General features: G+C 42.6%; 1 protein-coding gene across 1 annotated transcript in view; it reads left to right on the forward strand.

The window, feature by feature from the left end:
- mfsd8l1 (major facilitator superfamily domain containing 8-like 1) overlaps positions 1–3,045 on the forward strand; it is a 38,627-nt gene extending 35,582 nt beyond the window's left edge. Inside the window, exon 12 of the mRNA XM_029000784.1 lies at positions 3,016–3,045. The gene's annotated coding sequence lies outside the window, so the exon portion shown is untranslated. The remainder of the gene's footprint in view (positions 1–3,015) is intronic.
- Positions 3,046–27,741: the final 24,696 nt, after the last annotated feature.

Consider the following 27,741-nt stretch of genomic DNA (forward strand, 5'->3'; position numbering starts at 1 on the left):
TATATTCTACTTTCTCCAAAATAGTGACCTGCTCTGATTACTGCTCGAGAGGTCGTCACCTAAAAGGAGTTCCCAGAGGTGTTTAACACTTGTTGTCCCCTTTGCCTTCAGTCTGCAGTCCAGCTCACCCCAAACCATCTCGATTGGCTTCAGGTCCGGTGAGTACATAACTCCACATGTGTTCATTCATAGTTTTGATGCCTTCAATGAGAATATACCAATGTAAATGGTCATGAAAATAAAGAAAACACATTGAATGAGAAGGTGTATCCAAGCTTTTGGCCGGTACTGTATATATTTAGGAACAAGTGCACACAATCAGGAATCAGGGGAAGACATTTCATGATAAACTCAGATCCAGGTTTAACCATGCCAAAATATTTAGATCATGTATGTGTGTGTGTATATATAATGAAAGTGGTCAACCTGACAAATGGAAACCTGACAAAAAAAGAAAGAATTGTTAAGTTGTTAAGTTTATGTTTATAATTTGTATTGTATGTGTGTATTGCATTATTTAAAGATTATTTAGCATAAGTTTGTGCACATGCAGCCATTGGACAGCTGCTATTTCATGAGGTTGAAGGCCTCAGTTGGAATGCTGACCAAAGATGTCCAGTTGTATACTGTATATTAGGGTTTCAGTAACTGTGAGGTATATACCTCACATATATACCCCTCACACACATTGTACAGTAAAACACAAAAAGTAGACAGTTGGCATAATTGCACATACATGCTCCATAGGGCAGCACAATTAAGTATTGGTACAGTATAAAGTTTCAAAAAATGTTCTTTGTACTAAAAACAAAACATTCATAGGCTGCTGAACCATTTAGCATGCCCACAAACCCATTTAACTCATGCAGTATTCAAAACTGATGGCATAATTCCATGTGTTCTTGTTCAGTTTTTTTGTAATTCCAAATAGTACATTTACATTACGACATTTATCAGACACTCTTATTCAGAGCGACTTACAATCAGTATTTACAGGGACAATCCCCCTGGAAAAATGTAGGGTTAGTAAGTGGGCTTTGAGCCCCGGTCTTATGGTTCATAGGTGTATGTTACTTACTTGGCTACTACCACCCTATATAATCAGTAGTATGTTTGTAGTTTGTGTGTGTTATCATGATGGGTGTAGTCTCTAGATTCGATTCTCACCCTCTAATACTGTATGAATTGGGTCCCAGACACAATGTCCTTGTTTATGTTTGCATGTATGTTAGCATATGTATGTGTTTGTATCCAGGTGTGTATGTATGTTTTCCATCCAGGCCCATAGCTGCCACTGCTGCCCCATTCAGTTCTAGCTGAGGCATCACAGATGTCGGAAGACAGTTTAATGTAAGCGCCTGAATCATTCATGAGTGTCACTGCTTCTTGTGTTGGGATCGGTCCCTTTAGACGGGCTGCTGTGGAGCTTTATTAAAGCCACCATAGTAACTGTGCATTTCTGTGTGTGAATGGAATGGGGAGTGAGGAGTACTCCAACTGCAGAGCACTCCCATCATCTCCTCAATAAAAAATGAGCCATTTGTTTCAGACCTTGACAAACAGGTGAGAGGAATTAAATACATATGGTGCAACTGCCAGTTGCAGGCAGCCACTGCAAAGACTATTCTGAGCCTCTTATGGCTACCGGTGGGAGCTGAGTGCTCCAGAGGAGTAATGTATTCACCAGAGCAGTCTGTGTTGTCCTCTCCATTTGACCCATACATCCAGCTGGGACCCAGACCCTGTTTAGACGACACTTTCTCACACTTGTCCTCATTCATAATTAAAGCCGTCAGACCTGCAATATTCATACTTCCAGGGCTTGGGGCAAGTGTTTTTTTTTTAGCTCCCAACCAGCAGCAGAGAAGGCTGCAGCTGGGACGGGACAGAGGTAATCAGAAGGGACGAAGCCAGGCAGAGGCGGCACTCTAATCATGTACTGAGGAAGTTGCCGCCACCTTGCAAATCTGAGTGACATTAGACATGAAAGCGAGACAAGGACATCAGCTGCTTTGAAGAGTGTCAAAAAAGAAATGCTTCAAAGCAGTCTAGAAAAGATGCTTGTCTCATTCTTGACTGACAGAAAAAGAGCTTTTCAGATAAATACATGTCAATAAGTGCTCCAAGGACTACAGCTTCTGGACAGCATGCAATCTTCAATACCTTCTTAAAATTAACTAATCATACCATAGAAGATTTTATTTAAATCACAAGGGCAACACACACATTGTTGAAACCTGAGATGCCCTGTTTTTTTGGGAAAGACATATGATGACATAAGATGATATATGGAACATGTTGAAATGGATGTTTTTTGAGAAACCAGGTCTATGAACAGTTTTCTGTATGGCCTGTAATGTTACCTAGAGAAACTCAGGAATATTTAAGAAGATGCTGAATATTTAAGATGCTGAATCTTTACCTTATCTAACAAGGATTTATAGTACTAAAAGTTGCCCTCTTCAGTTCACTGAATACCTTTTAACCCAACTCCTATTTGAGGGCCATCTCTTGGGGATCCCATGATCCATAGGATTCATAAACAGCAGCCTGCAATGCTGCCAATGTTTCTTAGGGTACCGAAAAAACTAAATTCATTTCAACAAGCTGATCCATCCAGTCTTCCATCAAGGCAAAATCATCTTGGAGGTCCTGGTGAGGTCTGTGAATACATGCACATAAATTCCCTATTTATGACATTTAACTAAACAGAATTGGACTGCTAGAGGTCACACAAATCATGCTTCATACTGCTTCCTCAGATTAAAGTTACAGTGGTGGCCTAGCGGTTAAGGAAGCGGCCCCGTAATCTGAAGGTTGCCGGTTTGAATCCCAATCTGCCAAGGTGCCACTGAGGTGCCACTGAGCAAAGCACCATCCCCACACTGCTCCCTGGGCGCCTGTCATGGCTGCTCACTGTTCACTCAGGGTGATGGGTTAAATGCAGAGGACAAATTTCACTGTGTGCACTGTGTATCACATGTGACAATCACTTCACTTTTTTTTTTTTTTAAGGTAAGGAAATGGACCCTGTAATCAGTGTCACGTCCATGCGGGCATGACGCGGCGGGTGAACGGAGAGGAGGACGTGGAGTGACGAGGAATGACGAGGAATGAAGGACGCTTTCACCTGACATCACGGAACAGGGGTTTTAATGGTGAATCACAGGACAGGGGAGACATCCGAGACGTAGACACTGGTGAACACGGAACATAACTTCAAAGACCTGACAGCGAACAGAAACGAACAGGGCAGCTTTATACATTTGACACAGGTGAAAACGATTAGGGAACATTACACATGACAACATTTCGGACCGGATCCTGACAATCAGAAGGTTGCTGGATTGAGTCCTGAACCGCCAAGGTGCCACTAAGGTGCCACTGAGCAAAGCACTGTCCCCACACACTGCTCCCCCAGTGCCTTTCTTGGTTCACCAAGAATGAACGCAAAGGACAAATTTCGTTGTGTGCTGTGCTGTGTATCACAATAATTTTTTTTCACTTCTTAAAGCAATATAAATGAGAAATGCACTCAACACTTGCTTCCTGACCAAGTATTGCTCATTATTCTCCTTAATTGTGCACTGCTTTTTGAACAATAACATTGTAACATTGTATCATGATCCGGACCGGCAGGGGTTGACTCCGGATCCGGGACCGGAGTTTCATGTTCGTCTCGTGTAATGTTCCCTGATCATGTTCACCTGCTGTCTATTTATATAATTGTATAAAGCTATCCTGTTTGTGTCTGTTCGCCGTCGGGTCATTGTGCGTGTTCATGTTCCCCTGTCTTGTGAAGTTTATATTAAACCCCTGTCCTGTGATCGTGCGAATGCGTCCTCCTTCACCGCCATGTCCAGCCCACCCGTGACAGAATGACCCGACCACGTGGACGCAGCCGATCGACGCCCCGCTGAGATCCAGGGATCCGTGGATGGTCGGAAGGACGTCTGCTCCACAGATCCATGTCCAAGGTTCCATGTATGGACGTCCCCCGACGCCGCCGTCTCGTCCGGATTCCAGCGACGCACCTCCGGTAATCGCCAGTTCCCCGCCATGATCAATGTCATGTTTTTAATCAGTTCCCCTAAGCGTGGCAGACTCTCGGCGGCCTACGAAAGCTACCGTGGGGTCGAGAGGATCTGTCACGCGGTCCATGTTCCCCCTGGCGATTCCGGAGGCGGGGAGTACTGGCGAATCCGTGCGACCGGACCTCGATGGCCTACGAAAGCTACCGTGGGGTCGAGGAGACTGGTCGCGCAGTTCAGGTGCTCCCGGCGTTAACCGAGATGAGGGAGACGGCGAACTTTCCAGCGGGGCATGCCGGAGACTGACCGGAGTGATGGTGCCTGCGGACTGCGGACAGGATGCCGGTCCCCCACGGACGAGCCGTGCTTTGGCCCGGGCCTGATGCCGCCGGTCCAGGACAACCGCCACTCGTCCTTATGGACTTCTCCCCCCTTTCATGGACCGTTTTGTGGGCACTCCCAGGTGGTAGTGCTTTTAAGGGGGGGGGTACTGTCATGATCCGGACCGGCAGGGGTTGACTCCGGATCCGGGGTCCAGACCGGAGTTTCATGTTCGTCTCGTGTAATGTTCCCTGATTGTGTTCACCTGCTGTCTATTTATATAATTGTATAAAGCTATCCTGTTCGTGTCTGTTCACCGTCGGGTCATTGTGCGTGTTCATGTTCCCTTGTCTTGTGAAGTCTGTATTAAACCCCTGTCCTGTGATCGTGCAAATGCGTCCTCCTTCACCGCAATGTCCAGCCCACCCGTGACACATTGCAAACAATAGAGAAAAAAAATTATTTTGAGCGATGCATGTCTTATTCTTGTTATTTCTTTCCTTTTGTCTGATAATGCAGAACTGTTAGGATGGCAGGTACTAAGAATATGACTCACTGAGTGCTTTTACAGTGATTTTTTTTTATTTTACTGTACATTAATGAATGATGCTTGCAGTGGAAATAAAATGCAATTAATTTAAACAGAAAAACCAACACCCAAACACATATTTATTGGCGCACTTAAGCATGCATTAAGTGCCGGTGACTTCAGCTGATGCCATGGCAATTTAACTACACTGTAGTTAATTTAGCTACAGTCATCATGTAAAACCTCTGACCGCAAGGGCTTTAAGATCATTGGGTTGAAATGGCCGTGATCCAGATTTTAATCTGAGCAAAGTCAAGAGTCGAGTGTGCAGATGCAGGAATATGACTTGCCTGTTAATGTCTGGATAATGTCTGCTGAGATGGAAAATTCCAGAGACTTGGCTAGCTGTTACACACCAAACACTGCAGGACTGGCAAAGTGAGGTCGGATGTGAACACACTGTTAGTAGACTTGTGATTTCAGAGAGGTAAGGTCAGAAACAGACAGACACTGTGCAAACCTACACAAGACTGTCAAACGTGCTAATGGACTGGAGTTAAATATTGAGATGCGGTGGTATTCAACCACAGTATCTGGACTTGCTAGGCATATTGGTTTTTTTTCAGAGGCAATCCAACAAACCTGCTCCTCTTTTTACAAGATTTTTCCCAGGAGTCTGTAAGCAATTAATAATGGTGGTATGAACAAAAAAGTGTGTGTGATGAATAAGAATTTTTATCCTTTGATTTTGGTTGACTTTCAGACTTTGGGGGCATTTTCAATAGCTGCTCAGTAAATGCATTAGCATTCAATTACATCCCACAATCTGATCATACTTGTTAGAATGCTCTACCTCTGCATGATTATGTCCCAGTGTTCTCAACTTTAATTATTTGCTCTACTACTGTAGTCACAAAGTGCTTTGAGGAAAGCAATTGGGTTAATAATATATTTTGGAAACTTTGAAGTCACAATTGTTATAGCATTTTAGTATGTGGATAAGTACAGAGTAATAACAAATTGTTGATTTTTTCATAACAGTTTATTCACAAACCCAGAACAATGACATGTAAAAACAAAATATAAATACCTTAATGACAAACTGAGGTCATGCATTGAGATTCACACAGAAAAAGCCAGAGTGTGTGATTTATCACACACAAACAGTGAATTGGTGTGAGGCATGATACACTCAGGCAGAATGCTCCTGGTAACATTGTAAACTGAAGGTCAGATAAAAAATAAATATATAAAAATATATAAAATACAGCCTTCCTAGCCTTCAGGAAGTGGATTTGGAGGATAAGAGAAGGTGATGAAAAGGTCCAGGGCTGACGAGTTTCCCTCCAGTCCCTGCAAGGAATTTCTGTGGAATTACTGTTCACCCTGACCACAGCACAGGTCAAAAGGTGAAGGAGTGATGCTCTGCTCACTGCATTGTTGCCATGGCTGCAACAGGTACTATGCTGCCATTAGTCAAATATTAATAATTCATCCTGAATGAATGAATCGCGGATGAGTTTCAGTTTCTATAGTGATAACAGGGCTGGGTACTATGCTTGGCCCCCTCAGTGAACCTGGCTTGAAAATGAGGGGTTGGTGCGGAGCTCATTATCACACACGAATCTCGTAATTGGCCTTCAGGCATCAGTCATCACCAACAGACATCCCGTCCTCTCCGTTCTAGTTTAATGATGCCACTTCTAATTTTACACACACCAATCCCTCCATTTAATTACTGTCTGTCTTCAGGCCTCTCTTTCAATCAATAATGTCCTTGTTGAAATATAAAAAAAAACATATTGTCCCATCAGTATTCTTAAGAAAGTTATGAATATTAGACAAGGTTCTCTGAAATTAGAGACTGATCAGCTGCTTTTGTATTAATGGTCCTGGCTGAGTGGCCAGAAACACTGTCTCATTATCACAACCGCAAAGGTGGGTGGCAGCAGTAGCCGGGTGCTAACTGGGTGCTGGTGGAGGCGAGCAGCAGCACAAGCGGGGAGCGATGCGCTAGCTTAGCGCTGCTGACAGAGCTAATGGCTGGTGAGAGGTAATTAGACATAAATGACTATTCCGGAACCCTGCTATCTGCCTAGTGAGAAAGAACGGCACGGCCTCCTCATTTATCTTCATCTGCTTAGCAGAACGAACGTTGCCTGAACGCTCTCTCCATCTCTGTCTCCTCTCTCTGATCTTCCTCTCATCTCATTCCCTTCCAACTCCACATTATACGGGGCCTCTCTTTTCATGTGCGGTGTCAACTCCTTCCATGCTGTCTCAAACACTTCTGTTCCCTCTCACTACTGGTTCTTCCTTGTTTATTTTCCCTCCAATTTGGGCTCCATAACGATCTCGCTGTCTCCATCGCCATTTTCATCATAGTGAGTCGGCACCTGTTCATCTCTCTCAAAGTAGACATGAAGGTGTGGAGTGCTGGACTGAGAGCAGAAGCTGTCATGCAAACAAACACTGGAATGTAGGAAAGGTCTTTAGAACAGACAATGCTGGCAGCCCAGTGCTTCCGGCCACCTTATCAACTGGAGAGAATATTCACCAGCACTTCTCATGTCTGTGCTGCTTGGAGGAAAGTGGGAGTTTGCTTTGAAGCAAGGGATTGCAAGAATAACTGTTTTCTGTGGTGATTATAATAATGTCTTTTTCTTCACATAATTAGAATTTGGAATGCAACGCTAGAACTTCTGAGCATAAAAAGAAAGAGGATCCAGGGCTTTTGTTGATAATTGGGTAAAAGCAGAAAGAAATTTGAACACACTTTCACGCACATACACACACATACACACAGACTGAGGCTGCCACACCAACAGAAATCATTTGCTAGCAAGGGTAATTTGTATCTCTCCTGGCTGGTGGCAGTGTGTGAGGAAGGGAAAACAGACACTCAGAACCTCTATTTATCTTTCCCCACTTCTTGGTCTGATTGCACACCAAGGAATTCATCACAGACTCCTCCATCAACCATACCACCAAAGTCCCAAACATCACATGCCCTTTTAATATCCCGAATGAGATGCACCATGAGAGAAGTCAGGTATTCTGAAAACATGGGCAAAGTCTGGGAAGACCATAATGGCACAAACAAGGCACACATTCCACAGATATAATACTAAGATGCTTGTCTATCTTATCATCAAGGCTCTTTCAGAGGCAATGCGGGACAGTGGCTGTGTCTCAGCCTGTTCTTTTAGCTGTGACGCACCTGGTAAGTGGTGCTATTAATTTTAATAAAGCTGCCAAGTTGAAGTGAGTGTTGTATTTATCCAGTGTGCTGTCAAGACATCCTCTTGAAAAAATACAAATAACAAGCAGTATGCCACCCATTATGCACACACACACTGGTGACCACTGCTTCACAATCTTTCAAATATACTGAATATAACTTTAAGGGTAGAATTGTTTTTAGGGCATATTCAAGGAGCAATAAAAAAAAACTATTTAAATTATTTTTTTTCCTTTCCTCCTTATTTCCTTATTTTCAATCTGCCAAACACTTCCTCAGTCAGGATCTGATGTTTTCCACATCATCCAGGCGCTTGCTTTCCCACTATTATACTCTATGGCTTATTTTTCTGTCTTGGATTCCAGTCACATTTTTAATAATAATCTCCAATCTAAGCCCCGGCTGTGTCTCGACAGCAACCTTGAGGAGAGAATGTAGCAAACGTGAACACAGAGAGGCTTGGTGTAGGTCTCTCGTCTGAATATTCTCTAAACATTTGCTTATCTTAATAAAGTGGCCAGTGCAAAATGTGTTAATTTGCACTGTACCTCACCAGGAATGAATCAACCATCTATCCTGTGCTTTTTTGTGTTAAGATCCGTAGATCATTAAGTTCCCCATCTTGTAAATATGCCAAGTTCCTGCAAGACATTCATCTGCACTCACTCATTACGCACTCGTTACTTTTTGTCTTGACCAATGCATATGTCCTGTTTGTGTGCTGGAACTTGGAGCTGACATAGGGGCACATAAATAACTTGACCCTACCAGCGTTAGAAGATGAGATATGTTGCTCCCTGCCAAAGTGTCCCATCAGTACAGATGTCCATCAGGCCTACAACCTGGATCTCCTTAACTGATATGTAACAGAGTTAAGGATGTACCAAATTGCATTGAGTTGGAGAGGGGCATATTGGTAAATGTTAAAGTGAACCATATTGCAGAATGGTGCAAAGGAGCAGGGGAGTGGTCTTCATCGGGGTGCTAAACAATGAACACAAATCTGAACACAAAACTGCAGTATCCACTGGCACAGGTGTTCATACAGAGAAACAGGAAATAAACAATCAAAGGAGGAGGCACACCTCCGGAAGTCCTCAATGAAGATGAAACATCGCCAGGAGGATGAAACACCTGTGCCTTCAACCAGGCATGCTTACAGCGATGGATGAGGAGCTGGAACTGAGGGAATGTACAAGTTAGCATTCTGGTGTCAAAAAATAGGGGTATGGTAGGGTGTTGACCATTGATCTCAGGCAGCCCAGTCATGAAGTCCATTGCCATGTGGGTCCATGGACGCCGGGGAATAGACAGAGGGTGCAGTGGGCTGGAAGGATGAGTAGTGGCGCTCTTGGACCTTGCACACACTACACAGGCCTCCACAAAGTCTGGTCGTTATCAGTGATAGACAGCCAACAGAGTGCTCTCTGGATGAGCATGGGGTCTCCCTTGGTAGCCCGAAAAAGCTGATGAGTGGCCCCAGTGGAGAACATCTGTCCAACAGGAAGGCGGCACATAGAGCCGGTTTGGTATTGTGTTGTATGTACCTGGGTCATCGGCCCGAGCAGTGCGGACACATGACTCAAGGCACCAGAGGAGGGGACCAATGATGCGACTGGGTACCAGGATGGGCTCTGGGACAGAGAGGATAAGATCAGGGGTGTGTTAATGGGTGAGGGCATTGGCCTTACTGTTCTATTTGCCAGGATGGTAGGAGAGGAAGAAGTCAAAGTTTTTGAAGAATAGATCCCACCTGGATGGCAGGGGGTTGAGTTGTTTGTCATTGCATATAATGAGGAGATTCTGGTGGTTGGTCCTTACAATAAACAGTGTATCACTGCCCTGCAACCAGTGCCACCATGCCTCCAGAGCCCACTTGCCCACCAGCAGCTCAGGGTCCCCTACACTGTAAAGTCACCTTGGGTCCATGCCATTGAGAGAGGACGGTGCCAGTGCTCACATCTGACACGTTGACTTGCACAATGAAGGGTTGTGTTGGATGTTGCAGGATTGGAGGAAATGGTGGAAATGGAGGAAATGGTGAAATGGAGGCAGAGTGTCTGGAATGCTTCTGTGGCCTCTGGTGTGAGCTGGAAAAAATGATGGGATGGTTTGGTGAGTGCGGCGACCCTACCGTAGCCTCGGATAGCAGTGAAATTCACTGTAATGCAAATTAATTACTGCTTAATGAACATGCCCCTGCTGCCTGTAGTTTACTTTCACAAGGACATTTTACAGCACACTGTAAGTTATATATACACATACATATGAATGTTATGAAGCTCCTTATGAGCCTCAGACCTCTTCATGACAGATAACTTTTGCTTAAACACAGCAGCGACCCAGACCAATAAAAACCATAAATGAATTGCAACGTTGTCACTAAAAAATAATTACCCAATCTAACACATTACCCAGACATTAAAATGACAGTGTGTTATTTACTGTGTGTGTTTTGGGATGCAAATGAGAGGACTTGTGGGTGGCTGGTACATTAGTCACTGACAAATTCAGTTTTCAGATACAGAGACAAGGCACATCAGCAGAATGACAAAAAATCTGGATTTGCCTAAAACTTGCAAAAACAAGGAGCACCAACTTCAGGATGTGTGTTTTCCCACACAACCCTTGACATGTAAAGATTCCAGCATTTCAGACCCGAAGACAGGCCTGTCTGGGGTGAGGCATTGTGGGTATCAGACTGGAGAGTGCATGGATGTACTTGGCACTGGCACCTGTGGTAATGACCGGCTTCCTTTGGGAGTTTTTTTGATTTATTGCATGGTGCCAGAGCTGTAATCTTTCTGCTTTTTCTCCTTTGGGGTGTTCTTACTTCCTCCCCCACTCCTCTTTTTCTCCCATCCCTCACTCGCAGTGCTTTCTTCTTCTCGGCTGGAGAGATTCATCATTATTACATCTCCGACAGGTCTATTACCAGACCAGCCAACAAAGCAAAACAGAAAGGAAACAGAGGAACCAGAAAGAATGCACACATTTATAACAGAGTTGACTTCAACCTGTGATGGGAAATGTTTTGCATGCCTATCTTGTGACAAGGAACATTTTGTTGATGGCTTCAGAGCAAATGTAATATTACCTTGTGTGACAATCTTGATTTATTGTGACTGAGAATATCTACTCCCCTTGTGCAATGAGCAGTTGGTGCAGTATGTGACCAGTCTACTGTTTTTGAACTTTTTTTCTCTCAGAGGTAACATTTGGGCATTTCTCTCAGAGATAACATTTGCATTTCTAATGCAAAAATGACCAGTCATAATTGCAAGTTCAGGGTTGTTTCCTTTAAAGTGTTGATATCAGTCAACTGTGCAACAGAGTGGAGACCAGGCCACACAGGCTGCCCCGTCAGCAGTGGTCTGTGTGCTAATGTGCAAGCTGGCGGCATCAGGGTGCCAGGTGTGTATGGGGAGTTTTATTTGTGTCAGAAAGAGAAGGATAGGACTGTATGATAAGTTCAAATCTTCAAGTGGATGAAAATAGAGGTCTGATCTTGCGTATCTGAGGTGCCAAAATACGCATCTTACTGAGCAAGGAGAAGACAATTTCCCTTTGCCTTTGAACTGATCAATAGCCTGTGGAGAAGCTCTGCCATGAAGCACTACTGAGCCCCCCATTCCAGGTTAGATACTGCTGCAGAGTGAATGCTTGGCCAGATTTGCCTGACTTGCTGTAATGCTGTTTACTCTCAAGGCCCCAGGTCTGTCATTAGGGTACAGTGCCTTGGGCATGGTGTCCAGAATGTTCCAAACACCATCAACCATTTCTCTTCTCCTTCCTTACCTATTATAGAGACATGCAATTTTGGCTACTCTGTGGTTCAGTAGTACAGAAAACTGCTAAATACTTTGACATCAAGACTTGATGTTTGCAATGATGTTGCAATGTTTCAGATTCTCTTTATCATTAAAACACTAACAATTAACAAGTTTCTGTCATGGTCCGGGTTAGAAGGGGGGGGGGGGTGTATGTGCAGGACATGGAGGTGACTTGTGGAGATTGCAGGACATGGAGGAGACTGAGGAGGATTTGTGGGAATGAGGGTGTTGACTCTTAACATGCAGGATGGATGTAACAGGGATCAGGGCTGGAAAGAGAGCTTGCTGGAGCGCAAGGCAGGGCAGAGGGGTGCTCTGCAACGGGAGGCTGGATTCATGGTGACGAGGAGGAGACTTGGGTTAGCATGGTGGGTTAGCAGTGGGCTGTAGAATCCAGGGTTATTCACATCAGTGGCTGGGGTATCAAAGGCGCAGGCTGGAGAGTAATTGGGGCGCTGCAAGAACACGGCAATATTTGAGGTCATATAATCAGGCAAGGGTTATCCACAAGAATCGTGGTTTGCAAAGGTCATGGCAAAATCAGTCATGAAATAAATTGCGAGCAGCACTGAGGAAAAAACAAAAAAGAGCAAGTTGACCTCATCCTTTGGAGTCCATGCAACCCCTGTGGGCCCGGAGGTGAAACAATGACCATGGCAGTTTTTTTTACTATCACACATTATGAATGTAACTCTTGCCGTAAAGCAGCTGCTTCAATTCTGCTTCAATAATTACATTGACAATATGTGTTTGACATTCAACAATTAATAATGTTCTCAAATGACATTCACAATAGAAATAAAATTGCATCTTGATAGTCAGTGAACCTCCTCAAATAAGCAAAAACTTAAAGCGACACTCCCAGAGGGACATTGCTGATAAAGGACAAGAGTCACCCCGACATAAATTTACAATTTACAGCCATGGTCAATAAAAATAATTTGATTTCTTGATGATGTTATTATTCCAGCTGAGGGAAAAGTTGTTCATGTTGTTCAATTAGATTGTTCAATTAGAACAATATAATTGTTCATGTACTAATCATTAATATAATATGTAAATATATTTAGTAAATAATTTTTTTGTGTTAGAATACTTGTGTTATTCTGTGAATCTGTGTTAATTTGTGAATTGAGTAGTTTTTCTTCATGGTAAGTGGTGAGATAAATTTTGGATAGGCTAACTGTAACAATAGTTTTACTAGTTAAATACTGAGGTTCAGAGGGAACCCAGGGAGCGTATCCCTGGCTGGTCTAGGGGTGTCAGGATTGACTGCTGCTGTGCTCAACACCGGTGGCCAATCCTGACAGCGCTTAAATGCCGGATGTTTCCGCCCCTTCCAGATCTCCGGCATTTTCGTGAACTTGACATTGTAACCGTGTAGGTGTTCGTAATTTCAGTTCTGGCAATCGCCACACGCCTACGGGTTTGTTTACGTTCTTCATTTAAGTTAAATAGTTTTCGGCCACCGCACCATTCTTTATTTGTGTTTATTGTTTATTTGTTAATAAAAACCCCTTCCCAGCATGTCAGACCTCTGTGCTTCCTTCCCCCGTAAGCCCGTAGTCGTGACAAGGGGCGCTACATGTAGATACCTTCTCCACAATATCAGACAAATCCGTCTGTCAACACAGGCCACCCAGATACTGGTTCAGTGCTTAGTTATCTCATTACTGTAACTCTCTTCTAGATGGTCTACCTCTATTTGCCCTCTGACCTCTTCAACTAATTCAGAATGCAGCAGCACAACTGATCTTCAACCTTCCCAAATTCTCCCACACCACCCCTCTGCTACGTTCCCTCCACTGGGTCCCAGTAGCGGCACGCATTAGATTCAAAATACTGATGCTGGCCTACAAAACCAAACATGGAGTAGCACCATCCTACCTCACAGACCTTATTATACCTCGCACTGCACCTCATATACTCCGAGCCTACAATACTGCTCGCCTGGTCCCTCCATCGCTAAAGGTAAAAGGAAAACATTAATCTACACTCCTTGGTGGTGGAATGAAATTCCCCTTTAGGTCAGAACAGCACAGTCACTGAGTATTTTCAAATGACAGACCTTCCTGTATGTATAGAAACTACAACAGAGTGAATAAAGAGAAGATATTCATAGTTGGGGGTCCTAATGAACCAGAATTGATTTCTTCGTCAATGGTAACATGAAACACATTATAAGTCGCTCTGGATAAAGTCTTAAATGTAAATGTGTAAATCCATCCTTCTCTACTTCTCTTTTCCAGCATGCAGTATTGGAACCTTTAGGGTCTTCCTTATAGTCCACAATATGCTGTGGTTTTGCCTCAGCTGCCAGCTGTTGTGCCCTGTCCTTTTCCTCTCTCTCTCTTCCTTGTTTGCTTGTTCCCTCTGTGATTGTTTCCTCAGATGGTACTGACCCTAAGGCCCAGACTCATTCGGTAGCAATGTTAAGAAAAACGGTGACCTTTACTATGAGTCTCATAGTTAAACCATTTGTCTGTAAAAGACTATTAATTAGGTCTACGTGGCATTGCCAAAAAAAGAGTGAGGAACAGAAGTGTGGAAGTGTGGCAGGAAAAGGCCAGGCCCCAGAATGCCTCACTACAGAAGATCATTAGCAGCTCCGTTGCCACTGGCCGGTGACAGCACAGCCAGAGGCAGGAGACATGACTGAGCACAAAGCTCTCAGTGCAGGACAGGTCACAGCTCGATATTCACTCCAGGTCCCTGACACACCAACTTGTTTCTCTACTGACTTGCCCCTTAGTGACAGGCAATATACAATTATTTAATTTGAAATTAAAATGTATATTTAGATATTTGTATATTTCACTTTTACCCACAATTCAGTTTCAGAAAACGATGGATGCAGGACTCAGTTGAGCTGTGGAGAGAGACAGTGAGAGAAGATTGACCCTTAATATATTATGTCATTTACCAAAAAAGACATATAGCTTGGCTATTTCTAACACTCTCTCTTTCCATTACTGTTTATTCCTCCTCTGGGTTGTGAATATTATCACTACTTCAGTTGTAAGAAGCTTAAATCTTTCCCCAGCCCTAAAGTTAAAGATATTTCTCACTGTAATTATTAATCACACACAGACTACTATGCTAACCTCTTCTTGGCTTTGCAGCTGTCACCAAAGGAGTGTGTGTCTTTAAAAAGAAAAACCTACTCTCCATCTTTGCTGCTCTCCTGCTTCCTTGCAGCACCTGTTCTGCTCCAGTGCAGTTTCTGTGGCAGCATCGCAATTCCATTCACGCATCGTTTCTTCTATCCCCAGATGAGTTGTTGTCAGGAGAAAAAGAGAGAGAGCAAAAAGAAGGAAAATGGGTGATTGGTCTGCCGTGTTTACAGCTCTGCTCAGGGTTCAGTTAAAAGAAGGACCAGCCTCCAATCTAATCTCTGTCTAATATCACCGGGGTGGTCACGTTCCTAAATAATACTGAGGCAAGAGTGCCCATATGTTCTAGGGACTAGAGGGCTGTTCCTTTACATGGGAGGAAAAAAATGGTCTTGTGTTTGGTGTCTGAATCAGGGCACCACACAATTTTTACAAGGAAGAAATTCATTCGTCAAGCCACTTCGTTCTGACAGCAGAGTTTATCTGTGCTACACAAAAAAGTTCCACCTCATTTCCCTGTATTATGCTATCTAAAATACACTCAAAGATGGGATACAACTTTGAAACAAAATAAAAAAAATGTTATCATAAATTATGATTCAAAGCATTTGCAAAGAAGAAAGTAAACCTTCAAACCCCGATGTCACCAGTGCACCACACATACACTCTTTGACTTTTCAGTAATTCAAAACCAAAATTTTAGTTTTCCTGCACCAGTTTTAATGTGACATCTGGGCTAAAGCCATGCTGCTCATGTTGTCCGCTGGCAGCTGGATGACCGGTGGATGACTTGCCCAGAGCAGCTGGATGAGGTGTATGCAGGACATCACCAGGTGATGGATGACTGTGGTTAGGTGGATAGGTGCAGTAATTGTGTGAGGGTAATTGGTCCTCCCGTACAGTAATACCCTGAGACCTGGTTTGTGGCTCCTGCAGGAGTAACTGAGCTGCTGAGCTGAATTGCCTCTTTACTCCAGAAAGAGTAAATATATGGTTTATGTGACTGGCATCTTCCATCCTGGACTCCACCTGCATTTACTACAATACCAGGTAGTTTCTTACTATCGCTCTAAATACTAATGAACATGAATCATTCACAAGGGCATGCAAACAAAAAAAATGTCTGTTACAGTGAATTGTATTTATGCTTTTTATTTCCATGATATACGGGTTTTAAGTAAAATTATGCTAGAAATTGTGGGCCATCTGCTTTGCTGAGGTCAAACGATTATGATAACTATGGCAAAATCTTCTTGTTGTAAGAGGATCATCTATAGTATTTTACAAATAGTGTGATGTTTGCTTCCTGATTTTTTTTCCTGTACCAATGAAATATTCCATGTGTCACAGGCTGCAACACAAGGCCAAAACATGATCCATCCACCCCCATACGTAGTAGCTTCAGAGGTGTTCCTTTACTGGAATTCAGTAAGCTTTTTCTCAGAACATATCTTTATGCATTGTGGCCAAACTATTTTATTTTGAATTCATCAGTCCACATAACAAAATATTTCATTTGCAAACAGACATTAAATTTTGTTGTGTGGATGCTGGAAGGGTTTTCTGCATGTCTCAAACACACACACACACACACACACACACACACACGCATACAGTACAATCACATGCATTTATGTCTGAGTAACCCAGTAGCTAGCTAATGTTGCCATATGTTATTGTTCACTTTCATTTATGTCAGTTGTAAAATGGATCTACAGGTGAACATAGTTCCTGCAGATGAAACAGTCTGCCAAAAATGGTCCTAAAAACCATCAAACAGTGTATAAAGCCTTGTATACAGTCCTGCAAACTTTGTGTGTGTGTAGGTGCTGGTGTGGTCCTCTGGTTTCCCTCCTGCCATCTTAAGGAGTGCATGTTTGGTGAATTGATGAATTTACATTGTCTGTAGGTGTGAATGAGTTAGCTGACACCGTTCCCCTTGTGACTCACTGCCTTGCACCGAATGGACCTGGATGGGCTCAAGCAGCCATGACCCTAATTAGGAATAAGTGAGAGTAATGCCTTAATGTCTTGCTCCTAGTCCTTCAGTGAGTTGTGGAATTGGATGCATTGTGTGTCATTCATGCTGTTATGTACAATCATACACAGGTGATAACAATCAGGAAACATTACACAAGACTAACATGAATCTCTGGTCCGAACTCCGGACCCAGAGTGGCCCCTGTGTGTTTTTTGAATCACAGTTAGTGTTGTAGTTAAGCCCACCTAAAACGATACCAAGACATTGCCAAGACCGGAGGGTATCAAGACCAACACACTGTCGAGACTTGAGGGTACCGATACTAAGACACCAAGACCAAGACCAAGGCTGTCACTTGTGATACACAGCAGCACAGCACACAGTGCACACAGTGAAATTTGTCCTCTGCATTGAACCCATCACCCTTAGTGAGCAGTGGGCAGCCATGACAGGCGCCCAGGGAGCAGTTTTCTCAGTGGCACCTCAGTGGCACCTTGGCAAATCGGGATTCAAACCGGCAACCTTCTGATTACGGGGCCTCTTCCTTAACCGCTAGGCCACCACTGCCCCAGTATCAGAGCTGCATTGGTCGGGAATTGTGGTATATCAATGGTATTTTCCATATTTCGCTTATTAAAATTCTCCCAGATTTGTCATAGTTACATGATCTGATGCAAAATAATACTCTTAGCAATCCTCTCCTATAATCATTTTGTCAGACCTCGTCAAGGGTAAGAGATGGAATGAACCAGAAAGATGTTCATATTAAGTCTATTATAACAGGGACAGAGGCCTTGGGTAAGCTCTGAATAAGGCTATGTAATTTGAAGTGAAGACAATGGACATTTGGATATGTAATGTTTACTGACACTCTTAAATACATTTTCTTCTAGCAAATTTGTAATGTAGCCCTGCTGATATTTTATTCTGTTGATATTTATTTTATAGAACTGATAAATGCCTGGATAAGGTGTTTATTTATTGTATGGAGGAATAATTGTTGTATTTGCATTTAATTAACTTTTTATATATGTAAAGTATTTCCTTTCGGTAATATGTGTACTACCTGCCTAATGTGTGTGAGCGGGGGGTGATTGGTTGGAGAGACCGGAAGAGAAGAGAAGGGGAGGAGAAGGATGGAGGACGGACGCGAGGGGCAGTAAAGTTACCTGCGAGTCCGGTTGAAATATATACATAGCACATGTATTTATACCCTCCGGAACATATAGCGCTAGTGGGAAATGGACAGTGACCCATTACAATAGCGGAATTATAGACAGATTACGATCGCGAAAACCGAGCGGTGAATCCGACGCGGTACGCGGGTCACGGAAGGGAAGACGCGGACGTAAGGTCGCCAACGCGGAGGCCCGGACCGAGCGAGCTCTGTTGGACACCAGGACCGATCCTGGTTTTGGTTTATTGCTCTACGAGAGTGAAGCAGCCATTTTATGTTTCGGCTACCACGCACCCGAGCAGCGACTCAGGCCTGCAACGAGTAGTGTGGGGTACCCGGGTTAGTTTAACTATTGACTTTTTGAGTTATTGAGAGTTCGAGGACATTTACTTTTGAGTTGTTATATATGTGTTGAGTGAAATATTATTTTATCTAATTGTTCATGTTCTAATCATTAATGTAATATGTAAATATATTTAGTAAATTATTTGTGTGTGTTAGAATACTTGTGGTGTGTTAATTTGTGTATTTAGTGGTTTTCCTTAATGGTAAGAGGTGGGAGAAAATGAGCATATCCAAAATTTAACAATAGTTTCACTAGTTAAATACTGAGGTTCAGAGGGAACCCAGGGAGCGTGTCCCTGGCTGGGCTACGGGTGCTCCAGTAAGATTAACAATGATCTAGAGTTAGTGAGAATGACCAGGCTAGACAAGATATGATTACTTCAATATAAAATAAACTTACGATGAATACAATGTTGGTTGAGAGAGTTGCCCAAAGTCACAACAAGACAAAGATATTTCGTACTAAATATCAGTGGGCCAGTGGTGGCCTAGCGGTTAAGGAAGTAATCAGAAGGTTGCTAGTTCGAATTCTGATGGTGCCACTAAGCCACGAGGTGCCACCGTCCAGGATCAATTAGAAGGATATAGAAGGGACATAAAACATTTCACATTAGACAGTTCTTCTCAAAGGAAACAAACTATATTAGACACATTGATCTATATGATCTATATAAGTTAAAACTTTTTGTCATGTGTATTGATGGGTGTTTGATGGCTTCTCATGAAAAATTATTTGTCTGAATTCCAACAAAACAAAAAACAAGCAGCTATTTGGGACTATTCTTTGTAAGATTCTCCTCATATACTGACAACAAGAAATGCAGAGCCCCTCCACGATTATCAGATACCGCACACCCACGCAGCCCACCCCACAATCTCCTCGCTCTGCGGCAAGCAGCAGGCACACCTTACTAATGGGCTATAGAAAAAAAAATGACTGGTTGCATTTGAGTTTAGGTAATAAATAGTAATACTGTTCTATGAGGACGCGTTGTTTTCCCATCGAGACTGCTATGTCCGAGATCAAGACAAACCCTATACCAAATAACAGTACCAAGACCAGGATGAGACCGAGACAACAAAAAAAATATTTGCATCTTTGAGCTCTGAACTGAATATTGTTTGCTCTTTTGAGATCTGATTACACTGACATGTGTTACAAGTGTTCATCTAATTGAATCTTTGAACCTTTTTAATTGCCACTCCAAAGCCTTTTTAAAGCCCCTAATGCTCCTGTCCATTATCAACTGTGATATCACAGTATTGTCGGCCAAACCTTTATTATTATTATTTTTAGATATGGCTGTAAAACAGATCAATGGCAGGCCAAACTACAACCCATAATACAATGTGTGTGTGTAGGAGCGTGATTGTGATACATGCTAGTAAAAAAGAAAGACGCACATACTGTATTAAACACTCATCTGATTTTACCTGGCATGAAATAGGCATGGCACAATAGAAGGTACAAAAATGAACAGTTTCTAATTTATTAACACCAGCAGATTACTATTGCAGCTATAGTAAATATTGTATGCAAAAATGTACCAACCCAAAATAAGAGAAATGAGAATAGAGGAAGAGAGAGAACAAAGTCATGAACCAGGCTTCAGCAGCATTATCCAGGAGAAATAATAAGAGATAAAATAGAAGACCTCAGCCCCCAAGAGAAAACTCTTTTATACATTTGACTCCCAAAAAGTTGCCATATACCAATCAGGATTTGTCCTTTGATGTCTCTGCCTTGTGTTTCTTGTCGTGATATAAGCCATTTGCTGGCTTTTGATGCCTCTTGTTTGGGGGTGTCTCAGCTTGACAAAGATACAGGCGGTACTTCCCATCTTACATGCTCTATCAATGTAATCAGCATTATGTTATTTTTTTATTAAACCTTAAAACTTAATCTTATGTATGTTTTTTTGACGAATGTTAATTGAACCAGAGGCTTTTGAGTTTTTTCAATGTTAATGCAGACAGAAATGATGAAGAACAAAGATAAACATTATATTCACACCACCACTGTCCAGCTCTGTTACTGGATGATCATATTCCTGACTAACTGCATTAGTAGCTGTAGTTGTCAGGACAAACATATAGGAATGTTTGGAACATTTTTGGAAAAAGGAGTGAGGAAAGGAAAGGTTCACTCACATGGAAAACACACACACTCAACTCGCGCCCACACACTCCAACTACACATACCAGACTGCAGAGTCCCACCGACTCTGACATAACATGTGGATGAGGTTTGCTCAGGGTCTGCTTGCTGGCCCTGCTAGCTCACTGACCAGACATAGACCCAGAACACTGGTGCAGGTACTCCTTTAAAGAAGTGGGCAATTGGGAAGGGGCAAGGCCGCCAGCTGATGCTTGATGCCGGAGAGGAGCTTTTTCAGTAGGCCTGTAATCTCAATTTGTACACCATGACCCAACATTGTGCACAAAAATAAAACTGTTTGTCTTTTTAAATTTCAGCTAAAAGTGAGCCATCACCCTTAGTGAGCAGTGGGCAGCCATGAAAGGAGCCCAGGGAGCAATGTGTGGACATGGTACCTTGCTCAGTGGCACCTCAGTGTCACCTGCTAGGCCATGACCAAAGTCCTGCTAGGCCATGACCAAAATGTTTCATCCTTTACCGTAAATTCATCAAATTCAATTTGATGTAAGATGTGGATAAATCTGTATGCTCAGCAAATACTGTTTTTTTTAGCAACTGTTTTTGTTTTTACATTCTGATTTCCTCTCGCTGTTTCGCTTGAGAAACAGAATAAGGCACTAGTGCAGTACATAGTGATATTTATTTAAGAAACAAAACACAAAAACAGGTACGTTCCCAAAACACTACATAGTGAAATTCCAGAACTTAAAATAGAACAGACAGCACACATCAGATATGAACAACAGATGGGGGACAAGGAATGAAGATAGTTGGAAAATTGGAAATATGTAGTATACTAATTAGTAAGTGAAACAAGAAATTCATCTTACACAATACTGGTTTCATGAGATGAAAAGTTGCCGGGAAAAGAAAAAAAAAAAAGCAGGATTACCAGCTAAAGGCAGAGAAATGAATGCTGACTGCTGTAGGATTGTTTTTTCTGTATATTTTCATTATGCAGTACACAATTACAGTTTGTATTTTCTCCATTTAAAAATTTTGTCTTTTAAATATTCAATGAGACAAAGCTGTTTGTGCCATGGTTGTTGCAAATAATGCCATTTGAAAACAATTATGAGGTTAATTGTGCATTTTCAAACAATATCCGATTTACAATATATTTGTATCTGTTTATCTATATATTCAATATCAATATATTGGTATTTATATGTATTGTATCTGTGTCTGAATGGATGGGGTTGACACCAGTGGGGAATTCATATTCACATGGACATGAATATAGGCACATTAAACGAACGGACGAGATTCAAACAGACCACAGACCTTTTATACACAGGCATAAACAAGGAAGTAAACAGGCTGATTGGAGCTGAGAGGTACCCCAATCAGAGACGTGACAAGTAATGTGTTCTATAGGTCTGTGAGAAGATAAAGGCTGTACTGAAGTACAGAAGGTCACAGCTGGGAGCAGAATCTTCTCCTATAGAGCTCCGCAGTTGTGGAACGGCTAGTTAGGGTACCGGGCCACTGTAGCACCAATATACCACTATAACCACATATTTCAGTATCAGTAGTACAATACCACCGTCTGCTGCTCCTTCTGTTTGTTTTCTCTGAGATACTGAATCAAGCGCACAGACTACTGGCAGACTCCAGTGGAGATTTCAGCAGATAAATCCTGGTTCCTGGCAACCGCTAAATGAGGACTTAGCATGAAACGAACCAGAGGGTCACCACAGCCACCACCACCACCGTAACTCTTAAAGCTTTAGGGATCTTGAAATGGACCAGTAGCATCATAATGGACACGTAATGTACACCATGACGCTGGACAACATTTTGGACTTCTCCACCTCTACAACTGTAAGACTTATGTTTTCTTCTTATTGGACAATCACAAACCCTGCACTGACACCACTTGCAGGCTCACTCTACCCTGGAAGAGGATCCCTTCTGTATCACTCCTTCCCAAGGTTTCTTCCTTTCTTTTTTTCTCTCTCCTAGAGTTTTTGTTCTGTGGGGTTTTTCCTTATGTGCAGGGTCCACTGTAGGGCTTGTCAAAGCCCATTGAGACATACTGTATGTGATTATGGGCTATATAAGAAATAAATGTTGTTGTTGTGTTACTGTAATCTGTCATGTCAGTGTAATTTAGAAAAAAAATATGTACATATATTGTTACAATACGGCCCAAGACCCCGCCCATGTGAATATTCCAGCAGCGTGGCGAACAACAGAATTGTCAGAGAGAGCAGTCCTCTGTCCCATTTCAGGACCTGTGTTGTGGAATTGTGGCATCGACCACGTGGCCACAGGGCTCCACCTCTGATTTCTTCAAGGAGATTAAAGGAAGCCAGACATAGAAGAGCACAGAATTGGCGAACCACACACATATATGTCAGCATCCCAACCAGAATTTAAACTGTGTGTTTTTGTCCTCCAAGCTCTTTTGTTGTCTCCCACTCTCCTCCTCCACATTGCACCTGGAAGAGCACCAGTCCTGAGTAGGCATTGGAGAGCAAGAATCCTGTGGAGAGACAACATACAGCACTGGAAGCTACCATCCTCACATCCCTGATTTTTTTTTTTGAGCAATTGTCCTAAATGTTTTGGGCTCCTAAGTTAAATCAGGTCTGGTGCAGGACTAACCAGGGTTAGAAACATTTGATATGGATAATTGATACCAAGATAGTTAAAAACAAACCAGGTTACAGACCAAAATACAGACAATAATTACATGATATGACATGATTGTCATTTAGGCTTAATGAGCAGCATGAAGAAAAATGAAAGCAATGTTTAGGGACATAAAAACAGCTTTTTCACTTTTTATGTGGGATGCAGCTGTGTATTTAAATACTTTGATTTTCACTCCACTAAATTTGTAATAGACATTTTGTAGGACTTGCACTTTCAGGTGTCATAAATATGTTGCTATTACTCAACTTTTGCAAATCAAAAATGCATTTGTGGTCCTACAGAAGGGTTGTGGGGGTGATTTATGTGCGCTGTGCAGAGTGCCAAAATGCTTTAGAGTCAGGCTTTGGGCACAGCATTTTATTGCACAGCAGTACATTACAGTTTCATCAAACTACATATGTGCTGTAATGAAGCAAAGCCTGAGACATACACTTAGACCAGAAATACTTCATAAATATACACAAACCAGTACACTTCTAATCTGCATTGTACCTTTTCAAACAATCACATTATGCAAAACACTGTTGGTGTATAGGACTTGTGTATTATAAACTAAACATTCATTGCATAGGGTTGCAATAGAAGACTTAGACATTTGTCAGGCATAGAGTCTATTTGAGCCAGGAAAGCCAGGATACTGAAATGTTACGATGGCTGGCAAACATTAGTAGTGTGTAAAAACCTTGTGAACTCTGTCTGTTACAACTGAACTTTGTTTGAGGGTGATCTGTTGAATGTGGAAGAGTGGCATGCTAGAAGAAAAAATGTGAGCCACAAGATATTTTTTCTTTTGACAGGGCTTTCACTGCCCATTAGTAGTACAACCATCAATTTCATGTCAAATCACCATCTCACCAACAACAGAATGTGTACAGTGTGCCAGTTCATCGACAATACTGGTAACTAAGGCTGATTTTACAATATAAGGATGACTGAGAGAATGTACATAGATCCTGTCTTCCTGTCTTTCTGTCTTTCTACAACTGTATTTTAAATCCTGTTTCATCTGCGCAGTGCTAATGTACAAGTTGTTCCAGCTCAAACGTCTCAGTCCTGGTGTTGTGACAGCTGCTCATTGGGACAGATGTTATTCACAGTTGTGATGGAGGGTTCGCTGGGCCCCTGTAATGCAGGGTGAGGCTGGGTTCACTGCATTTCACTGTATAGTGTCTGCACCATGAGGGGTCATTATTTATCCTGTTCCACAGGTTGAGAGATGGCTCCAATTCCATTACAGCTTTTCAGTGTGACAATGAGGAAAGACAGGACCAAGGGGGCTATTGGACCTTAACACTGTTTTGAGTGTTTTTTTGTTCAAACACTCTCCTTCAGTACTTGAATTTTATCAGCTGGGTCCTCCTCTTTGTTTAGGTGACCACCACATTGCATCTCTTAGAAATTGGTCTCTAAGAATGATAGGGCTTTTTATTTGAAAAGGAAGGTGATTAGGGTATGATAGTGGTTAAAGTGGCTGTTAAGAGTTTCAAGGAGTGTAGCACTCATGACAAGTGCCCTTCATACCTATTGCTTAATTTCATACCTAAAACAAAACAGATCAACAGATTTTGACTACCTCATATGGTTTGTCATGTCACCTTCAAAAAATAAGAAACTACCAAAGGCAACACCACAGGCCAAAGAGCCATGCTGACTGACAAGGAAGAGTATTACTACAAATTTTGTAGAAATACACTACAAATGAAGCCGTGGGGAAAACTCAAGAACGGAAATGTCATTGTGAAACACTGCAGCACAGCACACGGAAGAGCAGTGTGTGTCTGCTTTGCTCTGTGGCACCTCAGTGGCACTTTGGCGGAGAGCAGGATTCGAACCGGCAACCTTCTGATTACAGGGCCACTTCCTTAACCGCTAGGCCACCACAGCTCATTGGAGTAAAGTTGTGGATTACCATGTTGCAGATGTTAGCAGTATTACCACTTTTAAATCAAAGTGAAGTAAAAAAAAAAGGCAAGGGAGTTATCCTGTGATTGGCTTGTGAATTATGTTATTTATGTTTATTCTGCCTCTTAACTGTGTCTGCGTCTCAATTCGACTGGTTCTGACAACCCAGAAAAGTATTAATAATCCAAAATGAAAAATACCAGTAGTCTGATTGCATAATGATCACAGAGTTGATCACAGAACAATGTGCACAAGAAGCAGAGTGCACAGCAGAGGATTTATGCTTATTGCATTTTATTGTTTTATTATTGTTATGTATTATATCATGAGCAAATCGCCTCAAGTTTTTATTAAGTTCAAATCCCAGCTCGGGTGTGTGATTTTTTTTTACATTTTTAACATCCCCTTTTGATATTATTGATATTAAAGATTTTATTTTTATTTTTTAAATTGCTGAGGTTACCTGGACATACAAGACATGCAGAGGAATACAGAGATTATCTATTGTATCAGCCATATCTACATGCCAGATTGTAAATGATACAGTATATCTTCTATCTAGTCCATGTTAATTTTATACCCTGTTACCTGGAGGCATGGCACAATAGAAGTTACAAGATAGAATATAAGAATACTATTGCAGTTACAGTAAATATTGCATGCAAAAATGTAACCAATATTACAGAAAATCCCAAAGTAAAGGAAAGGAGAAAGAGAAGCAGGTAAGGATAGAGAGAGGTGAGAAACCCCCCAGGGGGAAGGGCCCCTGATGGAGAAGGAAAACAAGCGAGTGCAACCTTCAAGAGAACCTCTATTATACTCTGCATTTAACACCCAAAAAGGTTGCCACAGACCAATCAGATTGTCCTTTGATGTTTCTGTCAGGAAGATAGTGGTCACCCACCCCCAACAAGACTTTCCTGCCATGGCACCTCAAGCCATTTGCTGGCCTTTTGGCACCTCTGGTGACACCTCTTACTCTTGCTGGGGGAGGCTACATGCTGTCACACCTCAAAGATAATAGGTTTGAATCCATGACTCAAATCCCTGTCCATGACCAATACCAAGCATTCGTGAGTATCATTCTTCATCTGCTGCCTGACTTGTGCATTGCTCAAAAAAAAAAAAAAAAAAAAAATATATATATATATATATATATATACACACACACACACACACACACACACACACACACACACATATATATATATATATGCCTGGACTTTTTTAGGAGCTTGGGTTAGGAGGGGGTTCAAGGTTATTTGGGCCCTATAAGAGTAGGGGAGTGCCCACACCCCCTGTCAACAAATGTTTGCAAATACATGTACAGTTATCCTACGTTTCATTTGTCTGTGTTTTACTGGCCATTAAGACATATTATTTTATTAAAACCCTACTTTATGTTGTACGCCTGTGTTTTCACCTGTTACCGACGTGGCATGATACAGAGCATTAAAACCACCTAACTAAAAGTGTTCAGGACTCCCTTGTGCAACCAAGACATTTTGTGATGAGATTCTAAACAGTCATCGAGGATGACAACGGTCATGCTGGGCAGAGGTGCAATGGGTGGACTTGAGGAGGGCAGACCGCGCTTTCCTAACGGACTAATGGGGGCTTCCCTGCGGGCAACTGGTGGGCGAAGATGGCCGGTTGGTACCCATAGCAGGTCTCAAGTGGGCTGTGTCCTGTGGAAGAGGAGACCTGCAGATTGTTGGCCAACTCCACCCACAGGAGGTAATGAGGTCAGCTGTTATGATGGTCTGACGCAAAGCACCGCAGGTAACGTCCCAGCTGTTGGTTGGATCTCTCTGCTTGGCCAGAGGAAAGACTGCAGGTGGAACTGACAAAGCAGCAGAATGCCTTCCAAACAGCAGAGACAAACTGGGGTCCCCAGTCGGAGACGATGTCTTGTGGGAACCCATGGAGGCAAACCACAAGATGAAGGACAAGGTCGGCAGTTGAGGCAGAGGAGCGGAGACCAGGCAGGGTGACCAAGTGGACTGTCTTTGAGAAGCATTCCACTATAGTCAGGATTGTGTTAAGGCTGTCAGCTTCCAGGAGATCAGTGATGTAGTCTTAATTGAGGTGGGTCCAAGGACGATGAGGGATAGGAATAGAATGTAGTGGACCAACAGCTGGGGAAGTTGGTGTCCTGTGATGACAACCAGAATGCCTGGCGAATGAAGGTGATGGTCTGTTAGGCGTCCTGGGTGGCCAAATAAATGAGTGAAGAACATTTAACCCATCACCCTGAGTAGCAGTAGGCAGCCATGACAGGCGCCCGGGGAGCAGTGTATGGGGACGGGGCTATGCTCAGAGGCACCTCAGTGGCACCTTGGCGGATCGAGATTCGAACTGCCAAACTTCTGATTAAGGGGCCGCTTCCTCAAAGGGCAACACTGCCCCAAAAATGCTGGAAGAGCTGGATCCGGTTGTTAGGGGGACA

This window comes from Denticeps clupeoides, chromosome 13 (genome assembly GCF_900700375.1).
Source record: "Denticeps clupeoides chromosome 13, fDenClu1.1, whole genome shotgun sequence".
In the NCBI taxonomy this organism is placed as follows: domain Eukaryota; kingdom Metazoa; phylum Chordata; class Actinopteri; order Clupeiformes; family Denticipitidae; genus Denticeps; species Denticeps clupeoides.